The sequence below is a fragment of the Pleurodeles waltl genome, chromosome 6, assembly GCF_031143425.1.
Source record: "Pleurodeles waltl isolate 20211129_DDA chromosome 6, aPleWal1.hap1.20221129, whole genome shotgun sequence".
In the NCBI taxonomy this organism is placed as follows: Eukaryota; Metazoa; Chordata; class Amphibia; order Caudata; family Salamandridae; genus Pleurodeles; species Pleurodeles waltl.
The window spans coordinates 1460911753-1460927499 of NC_090445.1; positions in this window are offsets into that span (position 1 = coordinate 1460911753).

Below are 15747 nucleotides of genomic sequence, written 5' to 3' on the forward strand. Positions count from 1 at the left end.
ATTTAAGTTTGCGAACAAACTTATATAGGCCAATTTTAGATCTACAGGGATCACCAAAAATGGTGGGACCTTTTTAGCCAAAAGACTCTTAACCCCTGATGAAAGCTCAATTTTTGAGAGATTAATCACATTGATGGATGATGATCCATCCATCCCTATATTTTCTTGTCCCGAGATCTCGTTTTTTTATTCCACCCTGCTCTTTCGCCTTGACCACCTGCTCCTCTTCTACCCCTCCTGGTCTTCCTGTATGTGATACCCCTCTGTTTTGATTGTATTTGCCTCGTTTCATCCTCATAAGTTCCTGTAAAAAACCATTTCCACTGGGAGTGTCACACCTTTGGGCAGAAGTACCCAATCTGCCCTCAACCTCACTATCACTTGTAACCGAAGTACTAATAGATGTTGAATCTGAGACATTAGACATACTAGACCCTCTGGGAACCAAATTAGTATGTACTAAATGATCATATTTGCTGGCGAAAGTGAAAACTCTACCCGTCAGGTAGTCTCTCTCATCTCGCTTCAGTTTCCTTGCTTTCCTCTGAGTAACCTCTTCTTGGAATTTAAGTAATACTTCTTCTAAAATTTTATAATTTTTATTGGTAGCCTCTTTTAAATTCAAATCCTTCATTTCCTTCTCAAGAACCCCAATTTCAGATTGTAGTCGATCCACTTTCCTCTCAGCGTTTATAATCAAAATATTCAATAGTTTCATTGAGCTAGCAGTTAACTCATTATTCCATAAGGTCAACAAATCGGCGTCCAGGTCATCGTAAGTAGGGAAAATTTGAGATCTCAAACCTCGGGGATGCGGTTAAGTTTCTTATATTGTTTTAATGTCGCCCCATCCCACCATTTTGATAATTCACTCTTTTTCATTTTCTCCAGTCTGATAAATTTACTCTTTAGGCCCTCTTTCTGTAAGCGTGAGTTATTCTGCAGCGTATTGTGAAATGTACCTCCCTTAGCTAAACTGTCAAACAATTCCTCTGCTAATTTTGTCCTATCCATAATAAAGTAATCAAAGTTCAAGGCCAAATCCAAGCAGCCTCCCTCAATGCAAAAATCACTAATGGGGTGATTTTTATCGGTAGCCTCTTTTAAATTCAAATCTTCGATTTCCTTCTCAAGAACCCCAATTTCAGATTGTAGTCGATCCACTTTCCTTTTAATGTCGCCCCATCCCACACGAAACACGTGTTGGCTTGGAATGTGTTGTGACTTTCCAATGGATGAATTGTTGGGATTCAAGCTGCTGGAAGATTTGATTCAATAAATTACGTTGATTGGACTACACGTTATAGAACTGCTTCGAACTTCGATTGAAAAGTCTTCTATATTATATTTCACTATAACTGCGTAGACATATACTTTGACTGTAAAATTGTTGGGTGCCTCACATTGTTTTTCTATAATTTGTGGTTTTCTTTGTGAAAACTTTGAAGGGATGGGTGTTTTTCCCTTGTGAGGGCACCTCATTGGTTAATTTTGGCTGGTTCTTGTCCTGAGCGCCTTTTTCTCCCCTTATCAGTACACCCCTTTAATGATTCATACAGAGGAGTAGTTTATCAAAATGCAGCAAGAATCAAATCTTTCCAAATACTTATTCTACAGTCCATCAACACCATCTACAAGTGAGAACTGGTACATGTCTGCAAGGAACCATGGCATCTTGCATAGCAGTAACACCTCATGCCAGACTCAGTATGCACCCATTGCAGCAATGCTTAGCAAGCCAATGGTCACAAGGAGAAGGTACGCTGGAAGATCTAGTGTTGATCAGCCATCAAGCTTGCAACTGTATGCAGTGGTGGAATTCTCGCAATCTCCTCAATGGATGGCCTTTTCTAGACCCAGTTCCGCAGAGAACCATAACAATGGACGCATCACTTACTGGCTAGGGAGCACACTCACAGGAGTTGACTGTAGAGGTCATTGGACACTCAGACTATTCTCCACATCAGTCATATACATATATACATACATATGTAGGTAGTTATAGTTAGGACCTACTTCCCATAGAAAAAGCATTTTTTGTCTTGCCTATATCTTTGACACCGCTTGATGAATCTTCCCAAAATGTTCCAAAAAAAGTGTCCACTGGGGTCTTGAACATATAAAGTTTTTGGGTGATCTGTCAAGTGCTGCAGAGGAAAAGGGTAGTCAAAAAGGTGTTTTTCCCATCTTAATTCCCATAGGGTCTTTAGACACACCTACAGCCCGAACCACTTGACGGATTTACACCAAATTTGTCAGGAAGCTAGATCTTGGTGCACAAATCATGCTTTGGTGTAAACCTGTTTAGTAGTTGTTGTGATATTAAAGGAAACAGAAATATAGCTTTCTAGGGACGAGGATCCTCCGCAGATACAACAGCGCCTGTGCTGATATCTGATTGGTAGCCAACACTTAAACCAGGAAATGTTGGCAGCCATATTGGGACTCTGCTTCAGCTGAGTCCCAAAAAAAAGCCAAAAGAAAATGGAGTAGAGTAGGAATACACTAACCTCCTTGCTTTGCTCCTGGGGACCCAACTAGGACTAAAAAGTATATATTTTTCAAACTTTTTGGCAAAGTCTGCAGATTAAATTTTTTTTATATAAACGTGGTCTCCAGCACTTCTAATTAATTTTGTCCCTGGGTGGTCCCAGGGACCACCACCTCTCTGAGACTATATTCTGTGAATATACGAGGAGGGCCTCTCAGACCCCCTCGCCCCCCACAGTCCCTTGGAACCACCGCTTCTCCAGGGCAACAAACTAAAAATAGTTAGAGGTGGCCATGTGGACGCCATGTGAGCCCCCACTGAGTCTCGCCCTCCCGTGACCCCCTCAGTGAGCCCCCCCAATGCCCTGGGGACCACAACGCTGAGGCTATGTAACAAACATTTATGGGGGGGCGCGGACCACCCCGAGGCCCCAGGGACCACCACCTCCCTGGAGCCAATTACATTTTAAAAAACAAGGAGCGGGACCACACTCCTCCCCTCTTGGACTATAAATGGGCCCAGGGAGGTGGTGTGGGCCGGCCCATGCATATCAAAGGAGGGCAGACCCACTTCTGGAGCCAATAATGTCCCTTGGGACCGCCACCCACTGGGGCTAGTAAGTGCCCACAATTGGGAGATATCTGTTTACTTTCACTTGGTAGGAGCTGCTATAGCTCCCGCCAAACAAAATCAAACAAAACAAAGACACTATTTTCTGCAAGCAAGAGCTGTAAAAAGGCTTTTGCTTGCTGGAAGTGGAGATTTAATTTCTTTACCTGCCTTCATGGGGGCAGGGAAAAAGATGATAGTATTGCTCCAGCACGCAGGGAGCTAAATTTCCAGCAGCTCCCTGAATGCAGAAGCAGTGCTGGCTCCCGCAGGAGACAGGGGGCTGGCTGGGACTGTAGGACCCTTGAGGCTCCCCAGCCCTATCACACTATTCTGGGTGCCATGGCTGGGGTGCTGGCACCCAAGAGGATGTGGCCGGGGGATGGAGTCCCCAGGATCAAAATCTGCCTAGGGACCACGAACCCCCCCCAATTTAAAGTACAGATTTTACATATTTGGCCCCGGGGGAGGTGGTGGTCCCCAGGACCCAGGGAGGCTGCGTGCCCTCCTATATTTATTAAATGTAGCCCCCCCCGGAGGTGGTGGTCCCCGGGGCCCAGAGGGGTTTACACAGCCGCTCCTAACTATTTTTATTATTCATTCCTGCGCATCCCTCTTTTTTGTCCCCTTTATATTTAGTAAATGTAGTTCCGGGGAGGTGGTGGTCCCCGGGGGCCCAGGTGGGTCTGTGCTCCACCCCAAACTATTTTTATTGGGCTTTTGAAAGTCCTAGGAGGGGGGCCCGGGCACCCCCTTCTTACTTATTGTATTAAACATGCCCTATGTAACCTGGCCCTCCCGGGGGCAAAATTAATCAGAAGCACATTAATAAGAACATGCTTTAAAAAAAAGAAATTGGCAAAATCCCCTGATTGATCCACCCCTGGATTTTGCCAAAAAAGTAATAAAAAACTAAAAACTTTTTGATCCTGGCAGGGTCCCATTGGGTCTCCAGGATCCAGGCTGAGGGTGTAAGGTTATGTGCACCTAGGCCCCTTTTTTTGTATTTAGCAAGGTCCATGCATGGGGTGGCGTTTGATGGTTTTAGGGGGTGGGTTGCAGGACCTGGCCACAGGCTGGGGTCTTTAGCCGCTCCTGCCACGCATGGCCATAGGCAGTGTGTGGCACAGGATTTGGTGCTCATAGGGCATTGGCCATGCATGACGGTAGTTGTATTAACGTAAAGTAATTAAAATTACTTAACATGAAAAAAGATAACTATAATTTTAGCCCCCACCATGCACAGCTATTTACTCCAGATATTACAGCACTCATGACAACTTTTATAATGTCAATAAAAATATCAGTACAACATTAGAAGAAAAAGCTGTGCATAGCTGGGGTGCGGGTTATAGTTACCTTAGGTTGTGAGTTATAGTTACATGAAATAACTCTAACTATAATTGATGAATTTCTCTAGTTTTGTGCGACTGAATTCAGAACTTAACTATGACATCCTTGTAACATTTGTTTTTTTAGGTAAATTTCTATGTTTTTTTAAAATTCTGTTTCCTAACTATAAGTCCCTGTAACATTTGTTTTTTCCAGTGAATATATACATATATATATATATGTTCGATGGCATGTGTAGCTGGTATGCATTGCTTCCGCCATCTAGTGTTGGGCTCAGAGTGCTACAAGTTGTTTTTCTTCGAAGAAGTCTTTTCGGAGTCACGGGATCGAGTGACTCCTCCTCTTAGTCATACTGCGCATGGGCATCAACTCCTTTGTTAGATTGTTTTCTTTCCGCTGTCAGGTTCGAATGTGTTTCCTCTCGCTCTGAGATTTCAAATCAGAAACTCTAGATAACTTTCTTTCACCGTCGGTATTGTTTCGATCGTGCTTTTCATCTATAGTTGAGCCGATAGTACAGTTGAAAACCAGTTTTCGCCCTTCCGGCCTGTTCGGGCCTACTGCGTCGAAGCCTGATGGATCGGACTCCATTCCGATTCTGTCCTCGCTGCCATGCAAAATTTCCATACACAGATCAACACCTGGTATGTAATCTGTGTCTCTCTCCCAATCACCAAGAAGTTGATTGTGGAGCCTGTTTCGTTCCTATCCAAGAAGACGCTACGTGACCGGAGAGCCAGGAGATTGGATATGGCGTCGAAAAGTACCAAGTATATCGACACACTTGAGGAAGAACAGGCGCAGACAGTAGTTTCCATTCAGGACACCAACTCCGAAGAAGACTCAGAGGAAGATAGCCAAATCATCACTGCTGGCCAGCATGTGAGTACGACTGCCCCTACGCCCACTCCAAAAAAGTCCTCGAAGGCCTTGGGTGCACCACTGCCAGAGAGCCATGGTTCGGCCCGTAAGAAAATACTCGGCTTCTGACCTTCGGGTTCGGCGCCGAAAAAAGGCCACACCTACTTCGATACCGGAGTCGAGCAAAACTGCCAAAAGCTCAACTTCCGAACCGAGTCGCCGCCAACACTCTTCGGAGTCGAAACCTCGACGTCCTGCCTCAGAACCAAAACAACAGGCTGTATTTTTGGGCCCGAAAAAACTGCAAACTTCAGAGCCGAAAAAGTATTCCTACACAGAGGAGAATGTCTTTCGAGCCATTTTAAGCAGAGCTCCAAGCCATATGATGAACAGTCCTCTAAATCATCGAAACCTACAGAATATATTTCTGAGGACACTGAAATTCAACCCATTCTCGAAATCATGGATGAGAGACAAACAAGGATCCATATCCATAGAGAGACTGGCAGAATGATTACTGCACCTCCTCCACAGACTAAAAGAAAGTTGGCTTTTCAGGAACATCTAGATACTGCTCCACCACCAGCAAAGATTTTCAAACGGAAGGAGAAGCCATTACTTCTGCATACTTCTCCCCCTTATTCACCACAACTTTCTTTTTTACCACCACCCACTAGCCCACCACCTTTGCCTTTACCAACTCACTCACAGACTTATTCTCATGGTGATATGGTTGATCCTTGAGATCTGTATGATTCAGATCCCATACCTGCTAACGACCCAGACTTATATCCTTCCAAACCTTCCCCACTAGTAGACACTACTGCATACACGCAGGTCATTTCTATGGCAGCAGCGGACCATGGGGTACTTATGCACAGTGAGCCTTTGGAAGAGGATTTTCTTTTTAATACCTTATCCTCCACGCACTCACGTTACCAGTGCCTCCCAATGCTACCTGTCATGATAAAACATGCAGATGAGATATTTAATGAGCCGATAAAAGCTAGGGGTTTAACACCACACATTGATAAGAAATATAAGCTTGCACCTACAGACCCTGCTTACATTACCCACCAGGTACCTCCAGACTCAGTGGTTGCCAGTGCTGCCAGAAAAAGGGCCAATAGTCAATCATCAGGGAATGCCCCTCCCCCCTGACAAAGAAAGTAGGAAAGTCGATGCTGCTGGCAAGAGGGTAGCTACACAAGCAGCTAACCAATGGCGAATTGGATACTCACAAGCCTTGCTAGCAAGGTATGATAGAGCTCACTGTGACGAGATGCAGGAGCTATTACAACACCTGCCAAAAGAGCATCAAAAAAGGGCTCAACAAATTGTTGAGGAAGGTCAGGCCATAAGTAATAACCAGATACGGTCTGCCCTTGATGCTACAGATACAGTAGCTAGAAGTGTGAATACTGCTGTTACCATAAGCAGACACACATGGATACGTTCCTCTGGATTCAAGCCAGAAATACAGCAGGCAGTACTGCATATGGCTTTCGATAAAAAACACCTGTTTGGTCCAGAAGTTGACACCAAAATAGAAAAACTTAGGAAAGACTCAGACACTGCCAAAGCAATGGGAGCCTTCTACACAACAACTTATGGAGGATTCAAGCCCGAATCTACGGAGGCGTCTACCTCCCAGCCTAAACAAGGTCATCAGCAGCAGTACCAGAGAGGGGGATTTAGAGGCTGTTAAAGAGGACAACACTTCAGAGGCAGAGGGAAATTCTAGACCTAAAAAAATGTCACTACCCCACCAAAACAGTGACTTCATAAGCAGGCCACAACCCCACACATCTCCTGTGGGGGACAGACTGCAGCAATTCCACTCCCAATGGCAAAATACCACCACAGACCAATGGGTACTCTCAATTATCCGCAATGGTTATTGCCTAGAATAGATTTCTACCCCTCCAAATATTCCTCCTCGTTATCACAGGTTGTCCCAAGAACACAACGTTCTATTACAAGAAATACAGTCGCTTCTACTAAAAGAGGCAATAGAATTAGTTCAAAAATCTCAACACGGAACAGGGGTATATTCACTATACTTCCTCATTCCCAAAAAGGATGGCACTCTCAGACCCATTCTAGATCTCAGACCACTAAATCTATATATCCTGTCAGAACACTTTCACATGGTAACTTTACAGGACGTCATTCCACTACTACAAAAACAAGATTTCATGACCGCATTAGATCTCAAAGATGCGTATTTTGTATACCCATCCGTCCAGCTCACAGAAAATACTTAAGGTTTGTGATAGCCGGAAAGCATTACCAATTCCAAGTTCTGCCATTCGGCATAACAACAGCTCCAAGGGTATTCACAAAATGTCTAGCAACAGTAGCAGCTTACCTAAGAAGGCAAGACATACATCTTTCCTTATCTAGACGATTGGCTAATAAATTCAAGCAATTTTATACAATGTCAACAACACACTCAATACACAATAAAAATCCTACATACATTAGGGTTCACTCTCAATTACCAAAAATCCCATCTTCAACCAGCACAAGTGCAACCTTACCTAGGTGCTATTCTCAATACACAAAAAACCTTAGCATATCCAAATACACAAAGGATACAAGCTTTCCAAAACCTCATACCACAAATGCAGCCAAATCAACAATATACTGTAAGATTTATCATGAAACTATTGGGAATGATGGCATCCTGCATAGCAATAGAAACGCATACAAAACTAAACATGAGAACACTACAACAGTGCCTCTCACAACAATGGTCTCAAGCAAGGGGTCACTTGCAAGATCTAGTGTTGTTAGACCGCCAAACGAACATGTCCCTTCAATGGTGAAATCTCAGCAATTTAATGAAGGGGCGTTCATTTCAAAACCCTGCGCCTCAGACCACATTAACAACAGATGCATCAATGATAGGTTGGGGAGCTCATCTCAACAACTTTACCATACAAGGGGAATGGGATTCAAAACAGCAAAATTATCACATAAACCATTTGGAATTATTAGCTGTATTCCTTGCCCTCAAAGCGTTTCAACCACTTCTCAAACACAAAACTGTCTTGATAAAAGCAGACAATATGACAACCATGTATTATCTAAAGAAACAAGGCGGGACACATTCATCTCAACTGTCCCTTCTAGCCCAAACAATATGGAAATGGGCAAATCAGGATCTCATTCATTTACTAGCAGAATACATTCCTGGAATACACAATCAGCTTGCGGATCTCCTAAGCAGAACACACCAACAGATACATGAGTGGGAGATTCACTCTCAGGTACTTCAACAGTACTTTCAAAAGTGGGGGACACCAGAAATAGACCTATTCGCAACAAGCGAAAACGCATGCCAAAACTTTGCATCCAGACACCCACACCCTCTATCCAAGTGCAATGCTCTATGGATCAACTGGTCAGGGATATTTGCTTACGTTTTTCCCACTCTCCCACTACTTCCATTTCTGGTCAACAAACTGTGTCAAACCTCTCTTACCATGATTCTCATAGCCACCACGTGGACATGACAACATTGGTACACAACACTCCTAGACCTGTCAGTAGTATCTCACTACAAACTTCCAAACAGACCGGATTTGCTAACACAAAACAAGGGACAAATCAGACATCCCAATCCCAGTGCTCTCAACTTAGAGTTTTGGCTCCTGAAGTCATAGAATTTGGACACTTAAAACTTCCATTAGAATGTATGGAAGTTCTCAAACAAGCATGCAAACCTACAACTAGACAATGCTATGCAAACAAGTGGAAACTATTTGTTTATTACTGTCAATCTAAAAATTCTGACCCACTTACAGCATCAATACAAGATACTGTATGCTACCTACTTCATTTACAAAAGTCAAATTTAGCTTTCTCATCTATTAAAATCCATCTTACTGCCATATCAGCGTATTTGCAGACTATACAACATACCTCTCTCTTTAGAGTTCCAGTTATCAAAGCCTTCAAGGAAGGACTAAAATGTATGATTCCACTTAGAACACCACCAGTTCCTGCTTGGAATCTCAATATTGTAATCACAAGACTAATGGGTCCACCTTTTGAACCCATGCATTCCTGTGAGATTCAATTTCTAACTTGGAAAGTTGCTTTCCTAGTAGCGATTACTTTGTTAAGAAGAGTTAGTGAAATACAAGCATTCACTCTCGAGGAACCTTTTTCCAAGTACACAAATATAAAGTTGTACTTAGAACTAATCCAAAAGTTTTGCCAAAGGTTATATCACCTTTTCACATAAACCAAACAGTGGAATTGCCAGTCTTCTTCCCACAGCCAGATTCAACTGTGTCTTATCCAGGTGACTGGTTGACACCTGTTTGGTATAAGTCAATAAGGACACTCAATGAAGGACCACACGCCAATTATAAATACAATTTAGCTTTACTAGAATTTCAGGTAAATGTATGCATTTAGCACATTAACAATAGTAGAATAAGAATGGCAATGAAAAGCATCTATTTATATACAAGTACACTACAAAGAGCATCTATGCATATATATAAGCAAAGAGTTCATTGACAGACATAAGCTTTGATTAACTGTATACCAAAATGCATCACACTACGATGTTCAGGAAGCACAATATAAATGAGTTGAATACTTCAGATAAGCTTTGATTTACTGCACACCAAAATGCATGTCTCAATTACTGCAGCAGGCTCACACTACGATGTTCAGGAAGCAAAATATAAACGAGCTGAATACTTCAGATAAGCTTTGATTTACTGCACACCAAAATGCATGTTTCAGTTACTGCAGCAGGCTCACACTACGATGTTTAGAAAGCAAAATATAAACGAGCTGAATACTTCAGATTATAAACACTGTGCAAGCATAAATAATCAATCATAATAATAGAGCAGAGAAACAAAGGCCTTTCATCCCTGTGTGGAACTTAACTTAGTCCACGAAATACTGGGAAGCCCTCTACCGCCTGCCTGGACCTCTCTCCCCCTCAAGCATCACGGTCAGCAAAACAGGGAGGCAGCGTTGGGCCATGGCAGCTTTCACAACTCCATCTGCGAGCTTCAAATCCCTCACCCACACTTCAGTGCTTAATTAACTCAAAGCTTGGATTCTATATCTTTCTGGCATTTTCTAGCTATGTTATCAGCACTTGGCTGCTCTGCCTTTCCCCAGCCTTTGTTTTCATTCCATCTTCTCCCTGTACTCTCGTTCTCAAGGTTGAGACGGAGTCTTCTGCACAAACAAGCTTGAAAATAATATCATGAACTTTTCCACGTTGTTCGGGGGGTTTCAGCAGGCATCAGGCTCATCTACACTGCTCAAGCTAATTAACCCTTCGCGTCACAACGTCTTCTGCACCTTTCCCTATACTGATCACTCCACCCCTTAGATGAGCGCGATGCATGCGAAACGGATATCATTTACTTTGACATTCCGCTAGCTAGGTTGCTACTAATACTGGTCAGCGTTATTCTAAGCGCCTGCATCTTAGTATAAAGCTGTTTTGTGCATACATATAGTCTACATAGTATAGTCAATAGCGTAACACAAACAATCAATAACCAAATTAGTTGTTGTAACACTATATTTAGCATCTTCATAGCTCCTAGTGCCCAGCCTAAGAAGATGTCATACCAATGATGCTCAGTTATTTGCTGGATGCATGAAGCAGTGTGCATAAGCTGTTTAGCGTTTATGGTCATCACTATGGCTGTATCCTTGGTGTATTTAGCTGCCATATCAAATTTAGCAAAGGTAACTTGTGTGTAGTGCCTGATTGCCTCTAATCTGGGTAGCTTAACAACAAGCGAGATGTTCTACTCTAACTGCGCATGCATTTGCGTCTGTAATGTGGTTATGGTGAACTTAGTTGGTCGGTACAAGATGTGAGATGTGAGTGCTTATGTCAATAATGCTGGTAATATTGCGCATACATATTACTTGCTCTCCGGTGGTTTGTATAAATCCGTTAATAAGTAAGGGATGATTAATGACATAACATATGCTCTCTGTCCCTATCTTATATGTCTGTGCCATTTAATAGGATAAGGTAACCATTCACATTCTCCCGGTATTGTGTGAAGACATGGATCTAGCACCCATCCAGTGTGGGTACATACCCACCCCTTAGACCAATCTGCACATCTAGTGGAATCTACAGTCTGATTTGTTTAATCAATCCACTTTTTGTCGGTGTGAGGTATCCACCATTCTTTTACTTATCACTACAGGGAAAAAGGGCATAACACATTTCTTCCTCACAGTGAAACTGTATGGGCTTTACCCATATTTCTTCAGGCAAATGCAATTGTTGTCTCCAATATTCACCCTGAAGCTGTCCCCATTCTGCTATACTGTTGATTAACAATGCTTTGCCATAATACGCACTGGATGTCCTTGGACACTGCTTGTGTGTTTTAAAAGCTTTTTTTTCTTTTTCTTTTTTTTTCTTTGAATTGTTCATAAGTGAAATTATGCCATTGCCAATAGCGATACAACCCACGCAGGACTTTCCATACTTCTTGTGAGTGTGTGGGCCCCCATTGAGAAATTACTTTTATGGCCTCTCCTGTTCTATATCCTGTAGAAGATAGCTTATTCCTAATGGCTTCAACATCAAAAGAATTCAGTGCCCCTACCCCAATTCCGGTGGCCCCAGCTATCAAGGACCCTAGATCTCTTCTAATGTGTAACTTTGGCAAGGGACATAACTGTGGTGTCCATGGTGCACATAATGGATCATACTTTGAGACATTCCCCTTGGCAATATTTATCTGTAACACAATACGATTAATAATGCTTGCATGCAGAGCTTGCTTACATCCTATTCTATATCGAACTATAGAAACGTTGCTTAAGTTGTTAACCATGCGTCTTTCGGTTACATAAAACATGAAGGCTGGTGGTTTGGAGTATCGAATTCCTTTGGTTCCATTGTTCATTGTAACAACCACCATGTGTCCTGGTATCACAATATGTACAATCATGTTTAGCATATAACTCAAAGCCTGAACTGTTGCTGGCTTCCCCTGCAACTCGTTCAGTCCGTTGGCATGTCGTATTTGCTGTCCAGTTACCTTCCAGGTCACAGCTTTGGCAGCCATCCACTTGCTTCCAGGTACCTCCACGTTGCAAAATGAAACATTTCCCTCGTCATCAGTTACGTTAGCGGCTTGAGGTGCACAAGTGACATGAAGGTCCGTAACGGCATTCTCTGCTATCATCAACGCAGATGTCATTGTTTATGACCTTGGGGTAAGTCTCACTGCAGGTACAAATACAGGTACATTAGAGTTCTTTAAAAGTACAATATACGTACTCCCCACCCATTGACTCAATAGCTCTCCTGCCTCTGGCTTTTTCCCTGGATGGTTCACCCATACTTTTCTTCCTGTGCTTCCAAATCCTCCCTCACCTCTCAGGGTGTTATCAGGGGGGGCAGATCTTTCTTCAATGTGGGGGGTGTACGCTTGTTCACAAATCACTTGTGCAAGTCTGTCATGTGCTGATAACTTTTTTAGCTATTCTTTCACCAATCCGTTATATCTCCGAATCATGCCTGCAGCTTGTGGATAATAACTAAGGTGCACAATCCACCAAGGTCCCTGTTCCTGCGCCCAGCCCTGCACTGTTTTCCCTGAAAAGTGTGTGCCCCTATCTGTTTGGATCTTATCAGGTGCCCCATAATGTTTTATCAGATAGTTTAGCCCTCGCAAAGTGGACTTTTGATCTTCAGACTTACAGGGCATACCCAACATAAGGCCAATGTAGGTGTCCACCATGGTCAATACGTAGCTTTTCCCTCCTTCTTTTGGTAGCTGTCAACACCAGGACAGTGCGCGCTCTACGGGCATCTAGAATGCAAAAACCCAACACTTGCAAGATAAAGTATTTTATGCATTGTGATGATATGTTATTGTTTAACCTTTTGCATTGCAGAATTTCATCCAAAAGATTCATTTTTAAGGTGCTTATAAATACTGTACATTTACAATGTATTGCTGCAGACATTCAGAGTGTGTTAGGGTGTGGTCCCTTTCCAGGGCCTTCTGGAGACTTTCCCTGCAACATGCCTGGGCGTGGTTCTAGGCTGGGCCAAGACTCTATAAAAGAGAGTCAGCCCAACTTCCAGTGCTCACTATTCAGAGGTCCCGGTGCAGAGCAGCAGCTTCTTCCTGAGCTCCTGTCCCGGCGGCCTATTTGGATTTTCCAGTCTTCTGCACTCATCTCTCATTGGTGATCACTGTTTCCAGGCGGTAAGACGGTGTTTGGACATTTCCCAACACCGTAATTGAGAATCTTCATATTCTTGCTTTTAATTCTTAAATGAATAACAGATTACTTGTGCGCTGACATTTTTTGACATTTGTATAGTGGTTTGCAAATAGGGAGGACTTGCAATTTATTCCATAACAATTTGACTTCGTTATTTCATTATTGTTCATTGCGCGCTGATATTTCTTGACATTTACATGATGTTTTACGAGTTGGCAAGACGTGCAACTCGTTTCATGAGCATTTAACTTTGTTGTTCATTGCGCGCTATCTTTTGTTGACATTTACATGGTGGCATTCGAATCGGCGAAACGCGCGATTCACTTCTCGTGTGTAATTCATGCTATTCATTGTGCGCTATCATTTTCTGGCATTTACATGGTGGCATTCGAATCGGCAACACGCGCGATTCTTTCCCTGAGTGCTTTTCATGTTGTTCATTGTGTGCTACTATTTCTTGGCATTTGTATGGTGGCATTTGAATCGGCAAGACGCGCAATTCTTTCCTCGTGTATCAATAATGTAAGTTACTGTGCGCTACCATTCTAAGACATTTTCTTGGTAGCATTTCAAGTTGACACGTCGCGTGATTTATTCCTTGAATCTACGTTGTGTGATTTCATGGTGCACAAACCTTTATGGTGTTTAATACTCATATAAAAATCTGCAATGTGCGCAATTTACTTCCAAAATGTTTTTTCTGAGATGAACACAACAATACCAGAATTTTAGATGTAATGCTGTGTGTTCCTGATATGTATTCATAAAAGGAGATTCATATGGTTGTTTAGAAATTGCTCAGAGTGTTTCCTGATTCTCATGCTAAAGAAAGTACTTGAATCTGAAAGTCCTATTTAACTTTTCCTGTTTCCTCCTCAGGTATTCGGTCATCTAAAGCCTAGTCAGTTTTAGGATTATTCCAGGGTTGTTCATGTTTTTTCGGAAAAGACGAAGCTTAGAGTTGTAGCATGGTACTGATTTCATGAGATGTAATTTTGATGTTGTGTTTTAACCTTTTGCTTCCTACAGGTCTCCTTCCCAGCTGTTCCCGTCCTAATCCCCTTTTCCCCACTTGGACTCTCTTAGACTCTGTGATAAATCTAATCAGAGTATTGGAGCTGTCTTGTGGTGGAAGTGTTGGGAACGTGCACGGACCCCGAGGATCTGGTGACTCTGACAGTAGCGGCCCAATATAGTCCAATTGCCACACCGTAGCAGCTGCAGTTCCTCTTCTGATATGCCCGCTAGGCTTCTTTTGCAGGGGCATTTGTCTAATCTGGTTGCATATGGGGCCCTCCTTTACTGCTTGTTGCACTTGTTCTTTAGTAACTGGAATTTGTTGTTGCTGTACCCATGCATAAGTGCTATTCTCTCCTAAATGTCCGGATTTTGCATGGGCCCTGTTTGCTAAAGGAGCTTCAGCTTCCTCCTTGATGACCACCGTTCGTGTTTTGGCCATTTGATCTGCGCTGTTGTTGAATAGAGATGCAAGTGAGGTATCCGATGGGCAATGGGCATCCACATGTCCCACATAGATTTGACATTTTTGCCCTTTCTCCCACATCTCTTCCCATAGCTGCTCGCCTCCCGAAATGGGGGTGCCTTTAATATTCCATCCATCCTTGCGCCAAGTCGGGCCCAGCTTACTAGTCCTTGGTAAGTGGCCCGACTGTCACTGTACACAAATGTTTTCTCTCCGATGGGGGCTTGTTCGATCACTGCTGCTACCCCCTGCAGTTCTGCAAGCTGGCTTGATTCATTATCCCCTTCTCGCAGCAACATCGTTTCTGTGGCAGGCTGGAATGCAACTGTTTGCCATTGTCTTTTTCCTTGATAGTACCGGGCGGTACCATCTGTGAACCATGCATTTTGCTGTTCTTCTTCGGTGAGTCGTTCAAAAGGCGGGGCTGTCTTAAATGGTGAGGATTCCATTTCAGAGGGCTCTGGCGCAGGGGCCGTTGCCTGCAAGTCCACTGACCCTAGCTTATCTTCTTGTAACTTCAACACTCTGCTGGTCCCGGTTTTGTCCTCTGCTGCAGATACCATTTTCACTTCACGATGGCAAACTCCTGCGCTCTGCCTACTTTATTGCCAACCACTCCTTCTCTTGTCCAACCTAGTAAGGGGACCCATGTTTTTAAGGTGACCGGCCGATCATCAGTTATGCGTTCTGC